General features: G+C 39.4%; 1 protein-coding gene across 1 annotated transcript in view; it reads left to right on the top strand.

Annotated features, from left to right (window-relative positions):
• The first annotated feature begins 255 nt into the window (after nucleotides 1-255).
• Nucleotides 256-19,521, top strand: part of SPATA16 (spermatogenesis associated 16) — a 331,768-nt gene continuing 312,502 nt past the window's right edge. The window contains exon 1 of the mRNA XM_007517989.2: nucleotides 256-443. The gene's annotated coding sequence lies outside the window, so the exon portion shown is untranslated. The remainder of the gene's footprint in view (nucleotides 444-19,521) is intronic.

Here is a 19,521-nt window from a genome sequence, read left to right as displayed (position 1 = left end):
AGGAAAGATCGACGTTTACCACGTGTATTTATGTACGCATCTGTGTAGATAAGAGAGAGGAAGTATGTATTTTTTAAATTTAGATATAGTTACAACGAAGACCACAAAGATGAACACTGAAACGTTCTTAGTGTATAAGTGTGGATAAAGGTAATTATTATCTTATACAATCACATCACTTTTAGAAGCCTCTAAGAAAAATACAAACCTTGTTCATGATGCAAAAAAAAAAAAAAAATTACAGGCGCAAGGTAGAGCGGTCTTCGGAGGAGGTGCCTGGGGCCACGCACCCAGGACCCCAGGACCCCAGGACGCAGGATGCGCAGGGAGGGGCCTCTGGAACGTGGAGCCTTTTCCCTGCCCCCCCTCCCCCAGCGCAGCCTGGCCTCCAGTTGGGACGTTTTGTCCAGGTCTGCAGGTGCCCGAGGCTGAGCCACAACTGTGTGAGTAGCTGTTAAACTTTTTCAAGCTCACCTGCTGCATTTAACTGTGTCAACTGCTTTATCAAACCTTTTCAAGCTCACCTGGTAGTGAAAAGAACAGGGGGTCAGCTTCAGGGCTCTGGTTGTGTAAATTCAGAAAAACAGCACCTCTTGCCTGCCTTCCTACTACAGGATTTGGGGAACACTGCTTTGAGTAATGCCCATAAATTGGCCAGAAGTCATTTCCTAAGGACAGTTAGAAGCTTGGGAGTTCAGATGTAGTTCCCAGTCTTTGTTTTTGATGAGAAATGAGAGGCATAGTTAAGGTATGCTGGTTTTGTTTCCTTTCATCCTAGTTTGCATTAAAAAAAAAAAAAAGTATGCTTCCTGAGGGAGGAGACAGTATAATAGTTATGCAAAAGACTACTGCCTGAGGCTCTGAGATCCCAGGTCCAATCCCCAGCACTACCATCAGTGAGAGCTAGACAGTGCTCTGCTCTCTCTGTCTCTGCCTTTCTCTTTGTACCTCTCTTTCATTACAAAAAAACAAAAACAACAAGAAAGAACTTTCATGCCTGAGGCTCTCAAGTCTCAGGTTCAATCCCCTGCACCACCATAAGCCTAAGTGCTCTGGTCTTTCAGAGTAGAGTGTCTGTCTGTCTGTCTTTCTCTCTCTGTCTCTCTCTCCCTCTCCTCCCCTCCCCATCTCTCTCTCTCTGTACCTATCTTTTATTAAAAAAAAAAAAAGTAAAAACTTTCATATCTGAGGCTCTGAAGTCCCAGGCTCAGCCATCTATACCACCCTAAGCCAGAGCTGTGCAATGCTCTGGTTAAAAAAAAATAATAATAATAATAAAATGAAGTATTTTTTTTGGAAGATACTTACTGCTGGTCAAGTGAGAGATGAAAGCTATTTCAGGAACCAGATTCTGCCACTTGTGATTATTTTCCTTAACACATGACACTTCTGTGGGATGGAGAAATAAGCTTCCAGGTAGAGAGACAACCTGAACACTCTCACACAGGTATGTCTTAGTGGTCTGTGTATTATAGCTTCATACCTGGCATAAAATCTGTACTCAGAGTGGTTAATGTGTGAGTGAGTGAACGAATCCGTTTTTCACAATGAACCAAATGCTCAGTTTGGTTTAGCATGAGCAATGAAAAATAGCTGTCAGATTTGTTTAAAATATACATTTCATATTTCTTGACTATACATCATTGTAGATATCAGTAGGAATCTCTGTTTCTGTTTCAACACTGACAAAGTGCTTGCTATTTTGCCAGAGTACTGGGGGGCTACATAGGTGCCTTCCAAAGTGTCTGCCACTTAATTTAAGTAAATACACAAAAACCTACTCTGGATTGATAAACACTTCTGTATAATCGCTCATGATTGAACTTAGTGTGTTAAAGGTGTTTGGTACATACCAAAGGGTCTTTGGTAAGATGCCATAAATGTGCTCTTTTTTAAAAATATTATGGCAGACTAGGTGGGCTGCTTTCTAGAAGGGAGAACCGATCAGGGCTCAATGATAATAACTTACAATTTTTTTCTTCTTCATGTGTGACAAAAGCTCAAATATTTTCATAAAGGGGAAGATACAGAAAGGTAAAAGAGAAAAAAGACTGTGTTGAAGATGAGGTGGATCACAAGCCCTCAAATTGCCTGACTCTTCACACAGCCTGTAGTTTTCTTCGTTGTCTTGACTTGAGTAGTGTATGAAATAGCAATTCCAATGTGGGAGAAAGAGATAAGAGTGAAAAGAAGACTGTATCATGTAGCATTTCAGAGAGGCTTGAAATGATTTTTTAAGCTTCTTGAAGTGCATGAAACCAACATAACTAGGCACTTGATGGTGCAACACAAATACAGAATCAAGACAGAATTCAAGTTTTGCTGTTATTGTTTTGTTCCCAAAGTGGACTTTTCCATGAAGTATCATTCAACTCTGTTCATTTGTCTCTCATTATAGCTAACACCTCCATTATAGTCATTTAAAAAGGAATTTCTAAAGAGAAATAATTTTAAAAGCCATTAAAAAAAAAAAAAACACTTTCCCCCCCTCTCCTTTTGCCACAAATAGGTAGCTACTTATAATAGAAAGTGCCCTAAATGTATGTAATTGGATGGTAAAACCAGCACATTGGAAATGGATTACAGCTTAAAACAGCAGATGAACATGAGTCAAATCATGAATACAGCATCTTTAACATGATCTCCATATATAAGTTCATTCTTCATTTTTTTTTTTCCTTTTACCATAGCACTCAGTAGCTCTGGCTTATGGTGGTGTAGGGAATTGAACCTGGGACTTTGAAGCCTTAGGTTTGGGAGTCTCTTTGCATAACCATTATGCTAACTACCCCTGCCCCATACTTCATTTTTTATTGATTTTTTTTTAGTGATTTAATAATGATTGACAAGACATTAGGATAAGGGGGTACAATTCCACACAGTTCCCACCACCAGAGTTCCATATCCCATCCCTTCCATTGGAAGCTTTCATATTCTTTATCCCTCTGGGAGTTTGGACCCGGGATCATTATGGGGTGCAGAAGGTGGAAGGTCTTTCTTCTGTAATTGCTTCACTGCTAGACATGGGTCATGCTAGACATGCTAGACATGCAGCCTGTTTCTGTCTTTCCCTAGTTGGGTGGTACTCTAGGGAGGTGGGGTTCTAGGACATATTGGTGAGGTCATCTTCCCAGAGAAGTCAAGTTGGTGTCATGGTAACACCTGCAAATTGATGCTGAAAAATAATTAGGATGTAAAGCAGAAAAAAATGTTTAATAATCAGGAACCTAAAGATAAGAATATAGAAGATGATATTTGGGATCTCCATTTTGGAAAAGGCTAGTAGGTCTATTTTAGGTCTATTCCAGGGGGCCCATGACTTGACTAATTTTTGCATGTTAGCCCACCTGCATACTTCATCTCTTGCTGCAGGAGAACCACTGATTAAAGCCACAGAGAATGACACTGAGATTTCACTGTCATTTTCTTCTATGTGACATGTCAGGTGAAATAGATGGATAGATGTCCCAGCAATGGTAGGCTATGGTATCAAAAGTGCTACAAAACAAAACAAAACAAAACAAAAGAAAAAAAACCCAAACAACATATGCTGATGGGGTTTAAAATCCTCTCACACTGCAGAGCCCAGAATATTGTCTCTCAAGTAGTATGAAATATATTGGACAGATACATTCAAGTTGTAACATTGTGCACCCATGAAGAGTTCCCCCCCCCAATTTTTTTCAGGGATGTTAATAAAATAAAACATTATAGCAGCCTAACTTAAAGATCAATGCAGTTGAGACTATAACTTGTGACAGTTTTGACTAAATTTCAAAATGCAATAGCAGCTGAAGAGACAGTGTAATGGATATGTAAAAAGACTTTCACACCCTGGTTTTGCAAAAAGGCTTTCATGCCTGAGGCACTGAGACTCCTAGGTTCAATCCCCAGCACCACTGTACACCAGAGCTATGCAATGTTTTGGTTGAAAAGGAAAGTTTTCAAGATATGATGAATGAATATAAGTTCAATAAAAGGGGCATTTTCCTAATTGTCTCATTTTTTAAATTGCTGAGCAATAATAAAAATTATGATAACAGTGTAATTACTAACATTTATCAAGCTCTTCCTGTTTTGGTCGACCTTTTGCTTTTAGTCTTCCCAACGGGCACGTGAACCAGATACTATCATTAACCCCATTTTGTAAATAAGGAAACAGAGCCCAATCACCATGGCTGATATTAACCTCATTCCACACTGTCTATTTAGCTGATGGGGAGAAACTATTGTAAAAATAAGTATTGGTAAAGATTCAGCTTTGCCTTTACATTTTATGAGGTAAATTTGTTTATATATTATATGACATTGTGCTTATCTGTCTGCACTGATGTGTATCTATTACAGAATCAGCAGGATTTATAGATTTAAGTCACTGATATCTTGCAGATTCTTAGGCAACTTTGAATGGCTGTTGAACTGATTTGACAAAGACTAAGAATTAGCATGTATTCTTTTTTTAAATTTTTATTTATAAAATGGAAATATTGACAAGACCATAGGATAAGAGAGGCAAAAACTCCACACAATTCCCACAACCAGAACTCCATATCCAGTCCCCTCCCTTGATAGCTTTCCTATTCTTTATACCTTGGGGAGTATGGACCCAGGATCATTGTGAGGTGCAGATGGTGGAAGGTCTGGCTTCTGTAATTGAACATGGACGTTGACAGGTTAATCCATATTGAACATGGGCGTTGACAGGTTAATCCATATTCCCAGCCTGTCTTTCTCTTTCCTTAGTGGGGGTAAGGATCTGGGGAGGTGGGACTCCAGGACACATTGGTAGGGTCATCTGCCCAGCAAAGTCAGGCTGGCATCATGATAGCATCTGGAACCTGAAAAAGAGTTAAGATATAAAGAAGAACAAATTGTTGACTAACTATGAGCCCAAAGGCTGGAATATTGCAGTTGAAGATTTGGAGTCTCCATTTTGGAAAAACCTAGTAGGTCATGTATTCCTTTTTTTAACCTTACTGAGTGTATGCTGAAGTGGAAGGCACTTCGCTATCTACAGTTGTACGGCAGGTGGAAAATGGACATAGTTTTAAGTTCATTTAAAAAGAAATATTTCAGCAAAATGAATACTATGGTTACAGAGTAGGAAAAAAAGATAACTATTAATAGAAACCAGAGCTTCTGCTTCCCTTTTCATAGACAAGTTAATTGTCCCACCTGGCTACTTATTTAGTGAAATAAGTAAGTTTGATTTACTTGAATAAAGTACACATGTGCCTTTTAAGAGTGAGCCTCAATATCTAGCATCTAAGAAAGTAAGACGATTAAATTTCCTTCAGCAGGATGGTATATAACTGAGTGGATATTCTTTTAAAAATAGATTTAAAATATAGACTTGGAAACATTGCCCTTGGCTTTCTTTAGTCCCCTTTAGTTAATACCGATTAGTATGGTAATTCCACATATAAGTTTAAAAGTATTTGGCACTCACCCTTAGCCTGTGTTTCTCTACTGGAATAAGTTGCCTTAGGAAATTCCTCATTGTGGGTGTTCATCTGATTTCACATGCATGAATGCTTCAGTGAATTCCCACCAGTTACCACTTAGATTCCTATTAGCCAGCATAACTCAGGCAGAAGAATTCAATGCTGAATTTAAAGATCACCTTAGTAGTAGCTTTAGAAGATCATACATTGTCACCCCGCCTTCCCAAAAGTCTGCATTTAACTTGTTAGAAGTTGGCTCAGTTGTGTTAACTTATAGGTGTAAGGAGCAAAACAGTGACATATGATAGCCACTGCAAGCTGGTGTTGAACCTACATCTGGAATCTTATGTATACATTATAGGAAAAGAGGCTCATCTCTGGGATTTATTCCCAAGGGAATCAAGAAGGGCTGCAACTCTGCTTAGAAGCCAAATAGCCAGAATTAACGACTCAGACGTTTAGACCTCAGTTAAGTCTCCTGTCTTTTACAGTTACTATTCAGTTAGCAGTGAGGCGAACTTCAGGTCAGTTATGTAGATCTTTGCCAGAATGAGGGGCACACGTTGCTAGGCATTAGAGATGAGAACATCGATGCATTTCCACCTGACTATGTGCAGAATGTACCCATCAGATGGGTGTACTTTCAGTGACCCCTTTCATGAATGTAGGGAAAGAAGGATGGAATATCCTGCATGCTTTTCTGGTGCATGCCATTTCATTTTCCTGATAAAAAGTTTTAAATATTAGAGGGAAAAAATCCTATGAAGAATGCATACATTGAGTTTGGGGGGAGGCCTTTAACAATGGAATAAAATTGCTAATTTGAGTGTTATAAATAAATAAATTAAAAAAAACTCATGGGACATAAAAATTAACGGAGTAATATTCAGCAGCTAAAAAAACCATAATGTGTTTTTGGGGACTAACTGAATGAGACTGGCAGTGATTATAATTAGTGAAGTAAGAAGGTGAAGGGCAACTACAGGATTATTCCACTCATGATTGGAATATAGAAAATGGAAACAAATAAACTTAAGATACATATATATAGTCAACTCATATCTGTGACATTAGAAGATCTCCAGTAGTTACCACTGGAGGGAGATGGGGGTTACAGAACTTTGGGGGTGGGAATGGTATGGGGTTATACCCCTATTATTTTATAATCTTGAAAATCACTGTTAAATCACTAATTAAAAAAAAAAAACTACAAAGGAAGGAAGGAAGGAAGGAGACAATGGATGATCTTTTCTGCACCCAAAACTTACCTTCTGATAATTTTCACTTCTTCCCCCTTTCCTCTCAGAGATCCAGTCTTTCACAGGCTTTCTTGTTCAGGCCCTGACTTTAAAGTCAGATACCTGACTTTGTCCTTTAATTTTTTTTTTATTATCTTTATTTACTGGGTAGAGACAGCCAGAAATTGAGAGGAAAGGGAAGATAGAGAGGGGGAGAGACAGACACCTGCAGCACTGCTTGACCACTTGTAAAGCTTCCCCCTCCGAAGGTGAGGACCAGGGGCTTGAACCCGCGTCCCTGTGCATTGTAATATGTACGCTCAACCAGGTGTGCCACCACCAGGCCGCTCTGACTTTGTCCTTCTTTTCTTCTTTCTTTTTTGAATTTGATCTGTTTATTTTGGGTAGAGACAGTAATTGGGAGGGAAGCCCTGCTGCACTGCTCATGAAGCTTCCCCCCCTTCAGCTGGGCTTGAACTGAGGTCCGTATGCACTGTATGCTCTACGCACCACTGCCTGGACTCTCGATTTTTTTTATTACGGCAGTTGACTGCCTCTGAGGTCACACTGGTTTACAGTCCTACAGGTACTTTAGGGATATGACTTTCTCTACTTTCACTTGTCCTCTGTATCCCTAATTCTGGATTATTTGTATTCTTCCAAGTCTTTCATATTGATAGCTCACTTTTAGAGTAACAGGGTGAGCTGTGGTGTGAGGCAGTGAGAGGTGATTAAAAAAATTTCTCCCGAGGCAGGCTAGGAGTATGGATTGACTTGTCCACACCCATGTTCATCGGGGAAGCAATTACAGAAGCCAGACCTTCCATCTTCTGCATCCCATGATGACCTTGGGTCCATACTCCCAGAGGGATAAAGAATAGGAAAGCTGTCAAGAGAGGGGATTGGATGTAGAGTTCTGGTGGTAGGAACTGTGTGGAGTTATACCCCTCTTACCCTATGGTTTTGTCAGTGTTTCCTATATATATCCCTCCCAAGATAGTATACCCTTAAATGCATTATTTTTTTTCTTTACCCCCCCCCCCCCAGTTTTTGGACAGAGATAAATAAATTGAAAGGGAAGGGGAAAAGAAAGAGGATGAGAAGGGAGATACCTGCTTCATCACTTGTGAAGCTTTCCCCCAGCAGGTAGGGCCCAGGGACTTGAATCTGGGTCCTTGCTCATGGTAATGTGCACACTCTACCAGGTCCACCACCACCTGGTGCCTAAATGTTCTTCAAACATACTTGTGTCACACCGTGTTTTCTCAGATGCAGAAATGATAGTGTCAGCAGGCCTACAAACTCCTCCTGCCCCATCCCATTTCTCCCCCTGAAGACCCTCTTGGCTTCGAACATCACCAGCTCCTTATGCCTGCCTTTGATTTTTTACTTATGGAGTTCATTCACTATATGATTATTTTGTAGAGGACTTTCCCCCCACTCATTTGTGGGAGAGATTCTTCCATGTGGTTGCTTGTAGTTTACAGTTCATTGATGCCAACTGCCACATAATATTTTCTATCGGATCAGCATGCCATGATTTATCTTTTCTATTGTGGATGGCCATTTAGAATCTTGTCAGCAGTTTGTGGTTATAGATACTACTACTGAGAACATTCTTAGCCACGTATATTGTTGGGCATATGCTTGTGCTCAGGCACAGAGACTGAGAGGAAATAGATGCTTCCATGCAGTGTTGCAGCATGGTGGTGCCAGCCTGCATTCATTTCAGTAGTATGAAGGGGGCCACTGATGATATGCGCCTGCTGACAGAATTGCAGATCTTTTTAAATTTTAGTTATTCTGGTGGATTCGTGGCTGTATCAATCAATAGATGGTTTCAATTTATACTCCCTGGACAACTAGTGAAGTTGCTAAGCTTTTTTGAAGCTCTTCTTTTGTGGCATGTCTACTAATATTTTTGGCCCATTTCTCTCTCAGTTTTTCTCACACTGATCTATGGTATTGGGTTGTTGGAAAAATTATGATGCATTCTTTGCTTCAAAAAACAGAAAAAGTGGTCCGTCCGGGAGGCAGTGTAGTGGATAAGGCATTAGACTCTCAAGCATGAGGTTCTGAGTTTGATTCCTGGTAACACATGTACCAGAGTGATGCCTGGTTCTTTCTCTCTCTCCTATCTTTCTCATTAACAAATAAATAAAATCTTTAAAGAAAAGAAAAAGAAAGAAAAACACAGAAAAATACCCCATGACTTCTCTGACAAACCAATAATGCTTTATAAATTCTGGATATAAACCCATGCAAATGCATGTATTAATGAATATTTTCTCCCCTTCCATGAATTAATTACCTTTTCATTTTCCTCATCTTAGGTTTTGATGAACAGGAGCTATTATTTAAAGCATAACCCAGTTTATTATCTAGACCTCTTCAGAAAACATGTTTTTCTGAAAACTTAAAATTAAAAATATTTTTATTGTATTATTATTATCATTTTTTACCACCAGGGTTATCTCTGGGGTTCAGGGCCTGCACAATGAATCCACTGCTCCCAGAGAATATTCTCTTCTTCTTTTTTCTTTCCTTTCTTTCTAAATAGAGACAGAGAGAAGTAGAGAAAGAGAGAGAGAACTGCACACCACTGGGGAAGCTTTTCCCCTGCAGGTAGGCACACATGGGGGTTTTGAACCCCAGTCCTCACACGTGATGTGTGCTCTATCATGTGTGCCTCTGTTAAACAAACTTCCCATTTTTCAAATGTGGTTCCAAGGAATGAAACTAGGACCTTGTGCATGCCTGGATCATCACTGAATGTCTTCCCCAGGGTTTTTTTTTTTCTTCCAATATTTATTTTATAGACAGAATTTGAGAAGAGAGGGTGAGACAGAAAGTGAGGAGAGACACCAGATTACCACTTCACCATTCATGGAGCTGTCTGGTGCTGTCCATAGTGCTCTCATGTGCTGGGGATCTGAGGTAGGGACTTGCACATGGAGAGGCACATATAGTACCTGGTAAGCTAGCTCCAACCTCATTTTTTAAATGATAATTTTGATTTATATTTAGCTTCTTAGTGCATTTGAATTTATTTTGTATTTGTAAGAGTCTTATTGTTTCTAATTTAACTTCAAGTAGCATTTCTTAAAAGACCATAATTTTCCTTATTTCTTTTCCTAAATTTAGATATTTTCTATTGTTATTTGAGTTTACTACACCTTTACTAAACCTTCTGCTGCCTCTAAACCACTTTTTTTTTATTCATCTAATGAATTTCAGATAGTGTAATTTTCAGTTCTAGTACTACTATTTTTCATTATACCTTTTTGCTTGTTTATTTTTACAGATACCACACTCTGGTAAAATTCCTTATCATTGTCATTGTCTTGAATGCAATAGGGTTGTTTAGAATGCTGTAGCTAACACTAGTATTTTGATCACTTAGGGGTATACCTATTATTTTCTTTCTTTGGGGGAATTTTATGTTGGTTTGGGGGATTACTTTAATAATGTTGTATAAAAACACTGACTACTATGTGTAGAAGATTGTAGAGAATCCAGGTAATATCTCTTCCTCAGTGAGTGGGCTCAGTCTTCCCTTCCTCAGGCAGAGAACACAGTATTTCATCTTCATCAGAGGTGTTCCTTCTGAGGCTACTATGCAGTGAGTACTGGACAGAAACGACCTCTGAGTGACTGTGGTTCTCAGGAGCTTTCCATTGAGAAGCCATATGTTTCTCTAATGCCCATTTTCCTGTGGATTTCTGTTTTATTTTTATTTACTTACTAGAGACTGAGAGAAATTGAGAGGGGAGAGGGAGTTAGAGAGCCAGAGAGACACCTGCAGCCTTGCCTCACCACTCGTGAAGCTTGCCCTCTGCAGGTGAGGACCAGGGGCTTGAACCCGGAACCTTGTTCATTGTAATATGTGTACTTAACTAGGTGCACCACTGCCTGGCCCCTGGATTTCTGTTTTATAAGACTGTCCAATCTTTGTATTGCTTTTAAGAGATTTTCTGCTTTGATTTTTAGCATTCTGTCCTATATAGCATTCCAAACTGGCTTTTTTTTGTGTGTGTCAGGGTTTTCACTGGGACTTCATACCTACACATTATTCCATCATTCCCAAATGACACTGTAAATTGGTGGGGTAGATAGCATAATGGTTAAGCAAAGAGACTCTCATGCCTGAGGCTCCATAGTCCCAGGTTCAGTCCCCCGCACCACCATATGCCAGCTCAGCAGTGCTCTGGTAAAACAAAAACAAGAACAACAACAAAAAAAACACTGTTAATTGAATGCAGAGAGCGAAAGATGAGAGAGAGGAAGACAGAATATGAGGAGGAGAGACACCCGAGCACAGCCCTACTGCTCATGAAGCTTCTCCTGTGCAGGCGCTCTCCTGTGGTGATGGAGGCTTGAACCTGGGTCCTTGCCTGTGGTAATGTATACACTCTGATGGGGGAGCTATCTTCTGGTTTGGCATTTTTTTTCTTGGTGGTAGAAATCTCTGTCCTTGAGTCTTCCCAAATACTGCCCCCAAAACTGTGATGGTTGCTTTCTCACCCAGCAGGCTCCTTCTCCCTGAACAAAAGCAGAAAGCCAGAGCCCCCTGTCTTCCCATGCTGAATGGGAAAACATTCCCAGAATTAAAATGGCTGCAAAAGGCCACTCATTGAGCACAGCACTTTCAGCCATTTCTTTCTTTCTAAACCTCTGCTCTCCAGCACACTGAAATAGACAGAGGTATCTTACTTACCCTGCTTTTCTGTTTGCTCACAGCCCAAGTTCTAATCTGCTACGAACTACTATACAACTTACATAGGCAGGTGCTAACACCTACGAGCGTAGATTGAATGATGTATTTTGGCAGGTTCAGATTGCTGTAATAGTCATTTAAAAAGTATGGCTTTGTCTTAAAGTTTGATCCATATCAAAACTTCCTTTCTAAGCAGTTCTTTGACTTTCTGGCTTTCTTTTTATTAAGATCGATTAGGAAAATACTAGGTGGATGACTAATATGCACTCAGTTTTTAGATATCATTCAACTCTGTAAATATGTAAATCTTCATTAAGTGTAATTGAAACCTGATTGAAAAAAGTAAAAAAATTATATATATATATATTTCTGAGCTATTTTGATTTCTCCTCTATCTTATCTCCAAAATTAATTTCTTGTGTAGACTAATGCATTTCTGCAAGTGAGTGTCATTATTTATATTAGAAAAAATGTTCAGAAGAAGTCTTTGAAGAACAGTACAAAAATCTCTGCGAGTAATAAATAATTAATTTCCGCCTTTAGTAGAAGGAGAGAAGGAGTGGAGTTGTGTGAATGGAAAGAGAGAACCAGAGGGCTCTCTTTATTCTTCTTTTGAAGATTTATTGTTTTTTTTAAATTTGTATTTACTAAGACAGAAATTGAGAGGGGAAGAGAAAGAGATATCTGTAACACTGTAACACTGTTACACCCCCCCAACCCCCCATGAAATTTCCCTCCTGTAGGTGGATCTGAGGGCTTGAACCCAGGACCTTACACACATGGGCACTCAACTTCTCTTCACTCTTCCACTCTCTTTTCCTATCTCAAAGGGAAAGAGAAGGAAGCCAGCTTACACCTTGAAATGAGACTATGTGTTCAAATCTGGGAAAAGAGTGTGAGGGGCACTGTACTCTGAGACAAAAGCAGAGGAGTGTTTGTTTTATTTTTGGGGGGTGGGGGCTTGATGCTAGTTGTTTTGTGTCTTTCACCAGAAAGGATAGCAGGAGCCAGTAGTAGCTCACAAATGAGCCTCCACTGGCTTCAGGAAGGAAAGCAGTGAAGTAGAAGTAAACATAGAGGAGTCATTTGTGCAAAAATAATCTAAAAAAATACATAATCTAACAGTTCTGTTTGAATGCACTTCACAATTATATTGCTGAAGATCTTCCGTAGAACCAGGCAGGCCCTACTTTTGTGCTCAGATAGTTATGATGTGAAATGGTTTGGCATGTATAGCTAGGGAGATAAATTGATCACTTTTCACGTCCTTCCCCCTTTCTCTTTCTCTCTCCTTTTTCTTCCGTGCTAGGTTCAGTGGTAAAGGTGATAAAATACCATGTCATTAATCTGTGCGTGGATCACACAGTAAATGTATCCAGCTACTTCTCCAGTGCTAACCATGACTGTATGCTTCAGCCTCTAAGAGCAGAACATTTCAGAGGTCCTTAAGTTAAAATGCAGTGCAAACAAAATGACAGTGGTGATTGTTTTTATTATATAATAAGTCTGGAAATAAGGGATTTCACACTCTGCCTCTCTACCTCACACCAAAAAAAAAAAAAATTGTTGACAGAGATTTATAATGCTCTTAGATGGAGATAAATATCCAATTTAGTCTCAGGTAGGTTAGAAAAATTTGGGAGCAGTATCATCCCCTTGCCTCGTATTGATTTGTGAGATAAGAATGGCAAATAGTAGTGGCTTGTGTGTTACTCACACAGATCCATTTTATGAATCATGCACTGTTTGGTTAGGTATTATGCTAACAATGGAAGTAAATCAGTTACTGCTACTTATGATGAGTATTCCCTGAGCTTAATGATCACTCTACAGAACACAGACTCCTTAAGGAACAGACTCATGGGATTCCATTTTTATATAAATATAATTTGCCAACTTGCCAAAAATTGGATGAAAATTACATCTGTATATATATGTGCATAGATGCATATCGGAAGTTCAAATTCTTCTTCTTCTAGCGTTTGCCCTTCTTCCGTAGCCAGTCAGCAGGTCAGGTTGAAAGCTGTCAGGGGCTGCTTGTTGCTGGCTTTGAAAGTGACTGGGATCCATGTGGATTCAGTCGGCTAGGAAGGATCGTCAGTTTCCCCAATGAATGGGTACTCACGGAATGCACCACGGGAAGGTCGATCCAGTGCATCCCAGAAGTTCAAATGATTAACTATAACTCATATTTTTTAAAATAAATAACTCTATACTTGTTTACTGATGAGAGACAGAGAACTTGAGCATCACTTTTATGTGCTGCCAGGGATCAAAGTTGGTAACCCCACACTCCATAGCTTCAGTTCATACTACAAAGCAGTAGTAATTAAACAGCAGAGTGCTGGACTGAAAATAGACACTTGGACCGATGGAATAGAATCAGGAGCCCAGAAATGAGCCCACATATATACAGCCACCTATATAACAAAGGGGCCAATGGAGGAAAGAAAGTCTCTTCAACAAATGGTGCTGGGGAAATTGGGTAGCCACATGTAGAAAAGTGAAACTGGGGAAACAGCACAATGGTTATGCAACAAGGACTTTTATGCCTGTGGCTCTGAGATCCCAGGTTCAATCCCTTGCCCTACCAAATGCCAGAGCTTAGCAGTGACCTGGTCTTTCTGTATCTTTCTCATTAAAATAAAATAAAATATGAAGAAAGGAAGAAAAAAGTGAAATTAGACAATACCACCATATACCAAAACCAAAGACCTGGGTATTAGACAAGAAACGTAAAACATGTAGAAGAAAACATCTGTGAAACATTGCAGGATCTTTACATCAAAGACATATTTGGAGACTCAACACACACACACACACACACACACACACACACACACACACGATAGAATACTACTCAGCTGCAAGGAAGGATGAGATCTTGTCCTTTGCTAAAACATAGGTGGAACTTAAGGGATTGTGCTGGGTGCAATAAAAGAATGAGAATAAATAGAAGGTGATTTCACTCACATGTAGGATAAAAAAGGAAGAAAGACCTTCTGCACCCCATAATGATCCTGGGTCCATACTCCCAGAGGGTTAAAAAATAGGAAAGCTATCAAGGGAGGGGATGGGATACGGAGTTCTGGTGTGGAGTTGTACCTCTATGGTACAACTTATCCTATGGTTTTGTCAATGTTTCCTTTTTATAAATTAAAAATTAAATAAAAGGAAGAAAGAGAGAAAGGGAGAAAGGAAGGAAAAAATAAAGAAGGAAAGAAAGAAAGAAAAAGAGAAAGAAAGAAAGAAAGAAAAGTAGCAACAAATGTCAAATGGAACTAATCGCTGAAATTCTCATGTGCTTCCAAAAACAAAGGGAGGAGCTGAGAGGGCAGAGGGAGTTCAGTGTTCTGTGGAATAGATAATAATAGCTTGGTGGTGGGTCTGCTGTGGTTATACATACATTGAATAGATGTGAAATTGTACCCTTAAAACACATACAGTCTTATAAGCCAGAGTTACTGCAGTATTGTTTGGGAAATCAGCTTTATCTCAATAAATTAATAGTTTGAGAACAATTCCCTAAACCATTTAAAGGGCAGGTCGGTGAAGTTGTCTCCTTTGCATCATCTTGGATGAAATTGGAAGACACCATATTAAGTGAGATAAGCCAAAAAGAGAAGAACAAGTGCTGAATGATCTCACTTATAAGTCAGAGCTAATAAGTAGGGACACAGAGAGAGAAAACAACATGAAACATGAACTTGGCACAGTGTATTGCATCAAAGCAAGGAACTCTGGGGAATGGGAAGCAAGGGAAGGGTAAAAGAGAACTGTGAGGGTGAAATAGCTAAAGAAAAGCCAGCCAGTATGTAGACATAGGGAATGTCATTGCCTTATATAAGAAGGTATGCGAACACATTTGTAACTGTATGTATAACTGAAAGAGCCAACTGCTAATGATCTAAAATTTCTGTACTCCCTGCTTGCTATGCACCAATAAAATTGTGCCAAGGGGGGTTGGGCAGTAGCGCAGCCGGTTAAGCGCAGGTGGTGCAAAGCGCAAGGACCGGCGTAAGGATCCCGGTTTGAGCCCCTGGCTCTCCACCTGCAGGGGAGTCACTTCACAGGCAGTGGAGCAGGTCTGCAGGTGTCTATCTTTCTCTCCCCTCTCTGTCTTCCCCTCCTCTCTTCATTTCTCTCTGTCCTATCCAACAACTATGACATCAATAACTACAACAATAAAACAAGGGCAACAAAAGGGAATAAATAAATAAATAAATACTAAATTAAAAAAATTTAAAAAACTTAACCTATTAAAAATAATAAAAATAAAACTAGCAAACTGTTTCAATTGTATACTGAATAAAAAAATAAAATAAGGTACTTGAGTTTAGCTTAGCTCGTCTTAGATTGTGCTGCGTCCTGCATGAATAAAGAGATAAAAAAAAAATAATAAAATAAAATAAAATTATGCCACATAACTTAAAGACATATATAGTTATAAATACCCTAGAGAGCAAAGACTGGGAGAGGGGGTGGAGTCAGGCGGTAGTGCACTAGGTTAAGCGCACACAATACAAAGTGCAAGGAACAGGGTTTGAACCCCCAACTCCCCACCTGCAAGGGGATCACTTCACAAGGAGTGAAGCAGGTCTGCAGGTGTCTCCCTCTTTATCTCCCTTCTCTCAATTTCTCTTTGTCTTAACCAATTAAAAATAAAAATGGAAAAAATGGACGCCAGGAGCAGTGAATTCATAGTGCAAGCATTGAGTCCAAGCGATAACTCTGTAGGAATAAAATAAAATAAGAGAACAAAGGGCTGGTGTTCTCCTTGGAGAGATCTGACGCCAAGCCCGCCTAGCATAATAATGTTTCTCCTTTTCCAAATATTTGGTTCTCTCATCTCATTTGCTGCTTCAAGGGCAGGGTGTGTAATGAAATTATATGCATGTGGCAATGACTGCATTGCAAAGCATTAATCCCCTCACTAACAAAAATGTTAAGATAAATTAATAAAGAGCAGGTCAGAAGCTAAGAAATCGTCAAAAGTTTCTGCTCATTAAATTTGTGAATCTCTGAAAGCAAGGCAGTGAACTGTCCAAACTGCATTTCTTCATTTGTGAATGGCATTTTGTGATAACCATTCACCTTGCATATTGCAGAGAGAGAGGCAGTGGAGTGAGATGGAAAGAATTCTGCAAGTTGTGCTTCTGAACCCAGGTGGCCAGCAGCAGGCCATTTCACCTGCCTGAGAATCTCCCTCAGGAAAATAAGGAGTTTAAATTAGAATAATTTGAAAGCTCTCTTGCCCAACCCTTCTGTGATTCTTAAGTCATGGTTCAAGGATTTCAAAGTGGATGTGTAAAAATTAAGAACCACAGCAAAAAAACTTAAAGAGTTACTAAAGCTGAAGAAAAAAAATTTTTTCTTTACATATCTGTACAGTCTTAACCTCTTTTGTATATAGAAACTTGAATCACTTTTTGTTAAAGGGCATAGCAAAATTATCAAAGAAATAGGACAGGGTTCAAATTTTCTTTTAGTATGTCTATGAATTTGGCAGGCTGACTACATTTCTGTATCAAGAAGAAATGTAAAAAAATAGAAGAAAAAAATAAGAGTATAGTTCCAGCCTCATGGAACACAGTGTAAAGATAATAAGTTATATCAAACTACTTGCCCCTGAAGATCTGAATTTTTTGATGCTTTCGGTTCTAAATGAGTCATGCTTGATGTCAACAAAAAATAGAGAAATTTTTTGCTCCTTAACAAAGACTAAAATAAAAAGGATGAAACATCATACATATTAAGTTGCAGTAGAAAACAATAAAGAGAGGAGAGAAAGAAGAAAAAGAAGAATAAGGTTTCTACAATGCCTGTAGAAACTTTGAATGGGTGAAACCAATTTGTGTAAAGGTAGTTCATACTTGTAACTTCTAACTGCACTATCTAAATATATATAGTGGTACATCCAGGGAAAGAAAAGACAATTCTGAATTTTGGGTTAAATGTACAATCCTGGACAGAAGAAATAAAGAAAAAAGCTCACCTGAATATATAGTGGTGAATTGACTGGGCATCATCCTCTCATGGAGTTTATGTTTTGGTGTATGAAGGTGGTTCTGAAAGAAGTAAAAATACAACTAAATAATGATGTGGCAAGAGAGAGAGATATGGAGAGAGACAGAGAGACACCTGCAGGACTGCTTCACCACTTGCAGAGCTTTCCCCTTGTAGGTGGGGACTGGGGGCCCGAACTCAGGTCCTTGTGCATTGTGTAACGTGTGCTCAACCAGGTGTGCCACCACCCGGCCCCACCACTCACTCTTTCTCTCTCTCTTTTAATTGTTTTCTATTATCTTTATTTATTGGCCAGAGACAGTCAGAAATTGAGAAGGAAGAGGAAGATAGGGAGAGAGAGACAGACACCTGCAGCACTGCTTCTCCAATTAGGAAGGCTTTAAGCAAGAACATGATGGGATCTGATGTTCATTTAAAAGATGATCTGAACTGCTGAATAAAAGAAAACAGTTGCCATGATCCAGGCCTTGGGGCCTGGATGAAGGTATCTTCATAAAAAATGTAGGGCTGGGGAGTCGGGCGGTAGCACAGTAGGTTAAGCACAGGTAACACAAAACCCAAGGACTGGCGTAAGGATCCCGTTCGAGCTCCAGCTCCCCACCTGTAAGGTAGTCCCTTCACAGGTGGTGAAGCAGGTCTGCAGGTGTCTATCTTTCTCTCCCCCTCTCTGTCTTCCCCTCCTCTCTACATTTCTCTCTGTCCTATACAATAACAACAACAATAATAACTACAACAATAATGAAAAAACAAGGGCAACAAAAGGGAAAATAAATATAAAATTTTTTTTAAATGTAGGGCTGGAAAAAATTATATATAGGGCTGGGGAGACAGCATAATGTTTCTGCAAAATACTTTTATGCCTGAGGCTCTGAACTCCCAGATTTAATCCCTAATACCACCATAATCCATACCAGTAAAGTTAATCACCTAATTGTTAAGCTTAAAAAAAAGTTTAAGGTGGAAAATATTACCAGAGGACTGCTGAGCTCTGGCTCTCTGTGGTCCCAGTCCAAAGGAATATATAAATCTTAATCAATGTGGCACAGTCACAGGGATTTATTGTCCTGTGACCTAAAAAGATACAATTTGACATTGTATGTCGGGAGTTCAAGGCAATCTCTTAACAGCTCTTTAAATTGGCTGAATATCTTGGTTTCCTCTTAGTTAAAGTAATAGTGGTAATGATTATGCAAAAATATTATTTTGAGAAACAAATGGAATCATCCAGTGACACAAATTTTTACATTGGGAATGTATGTTTGTAGTTTTTATATTCATGCAATAATCGATGATATATATGTTTAGGAGCTTATTGCTGTTGGAGGGGTATGCTTTTCATATCTCAAGATGAGTATCAGCCACCAACAAATTCTCTTCTCTCTTCCACCTTTTTTTTCATGTTTTTTTATATTTATTTATTTCCCCTTTTGTTGCCCTTGTTTTTTATTGTTGTTATTGATGTCGTCGTTGTTAGATAGGACAGAGAGAAATGGAGAGAGGAGGGGAAGACAGAGAGGAGGAGAGAAAGATAGACACCTGCAGACTTGCTTCACTCCCTGTGAAGTAACTCCCCTGCAGGTGGGGAGCCAGGGGCTTGAACCGGCATCCTTACGCTGATCCTTGAGCTTTGCACCGCGTGCCTCCCTCCACCTTAAAGCACTGGGCCCCCACAGGGACTTCAACCCCTTGCTGCTTCCTCAGATCTGCTGAAATAGACCATAGTTTCTTAACATTTTTTCTGTATTTCTTTACAAGCATTGTGAGTCAATTTCACTCTTTTTTTTTTTTTCTTCTGGTGATAATGATGTCTTGTGTGTGCTTGGATGGAAAAAAAAAATCTTTATAGGGACACCCCTCATTCTACCTTGTCTAAAGCCAAATTTCTCTCATCATCATTAGTTTTGTGTTCTTACAGAAGTACTATGTTACTTGTGACTTGGCCATACACTTGTTTAAATAGGACACATGCATCAAAGGCCTTATGTGCCCCAGGCTCTGAATAACCTGAACTTCAGTACATGGAGAGGATAGTGACATCCTATTACCTCTCCCAAAATACACAGTCTAGTGAAAGAATGCCTCCTCTGTATAAAGT

The sequence above is a fragment of the Erinaceus europaeus genome, chromosome 14 (assembly GCF_950295315.1).
Source record: "Erinaceus europaeus chromosome 14, mEriEur2.1, whole genome shotgun sequence".
NCBI classification, from domain to species: domain Eukaryota; kingdom Metazoa; phylum Chordata; class Mammalia; order Eulipotyphla; family Erinaceidae; genus Erinaceus; species Erinaceus europaeus.
This window is presented reverse-complemented; position numbering and strand designations above follow the sequence as displayed.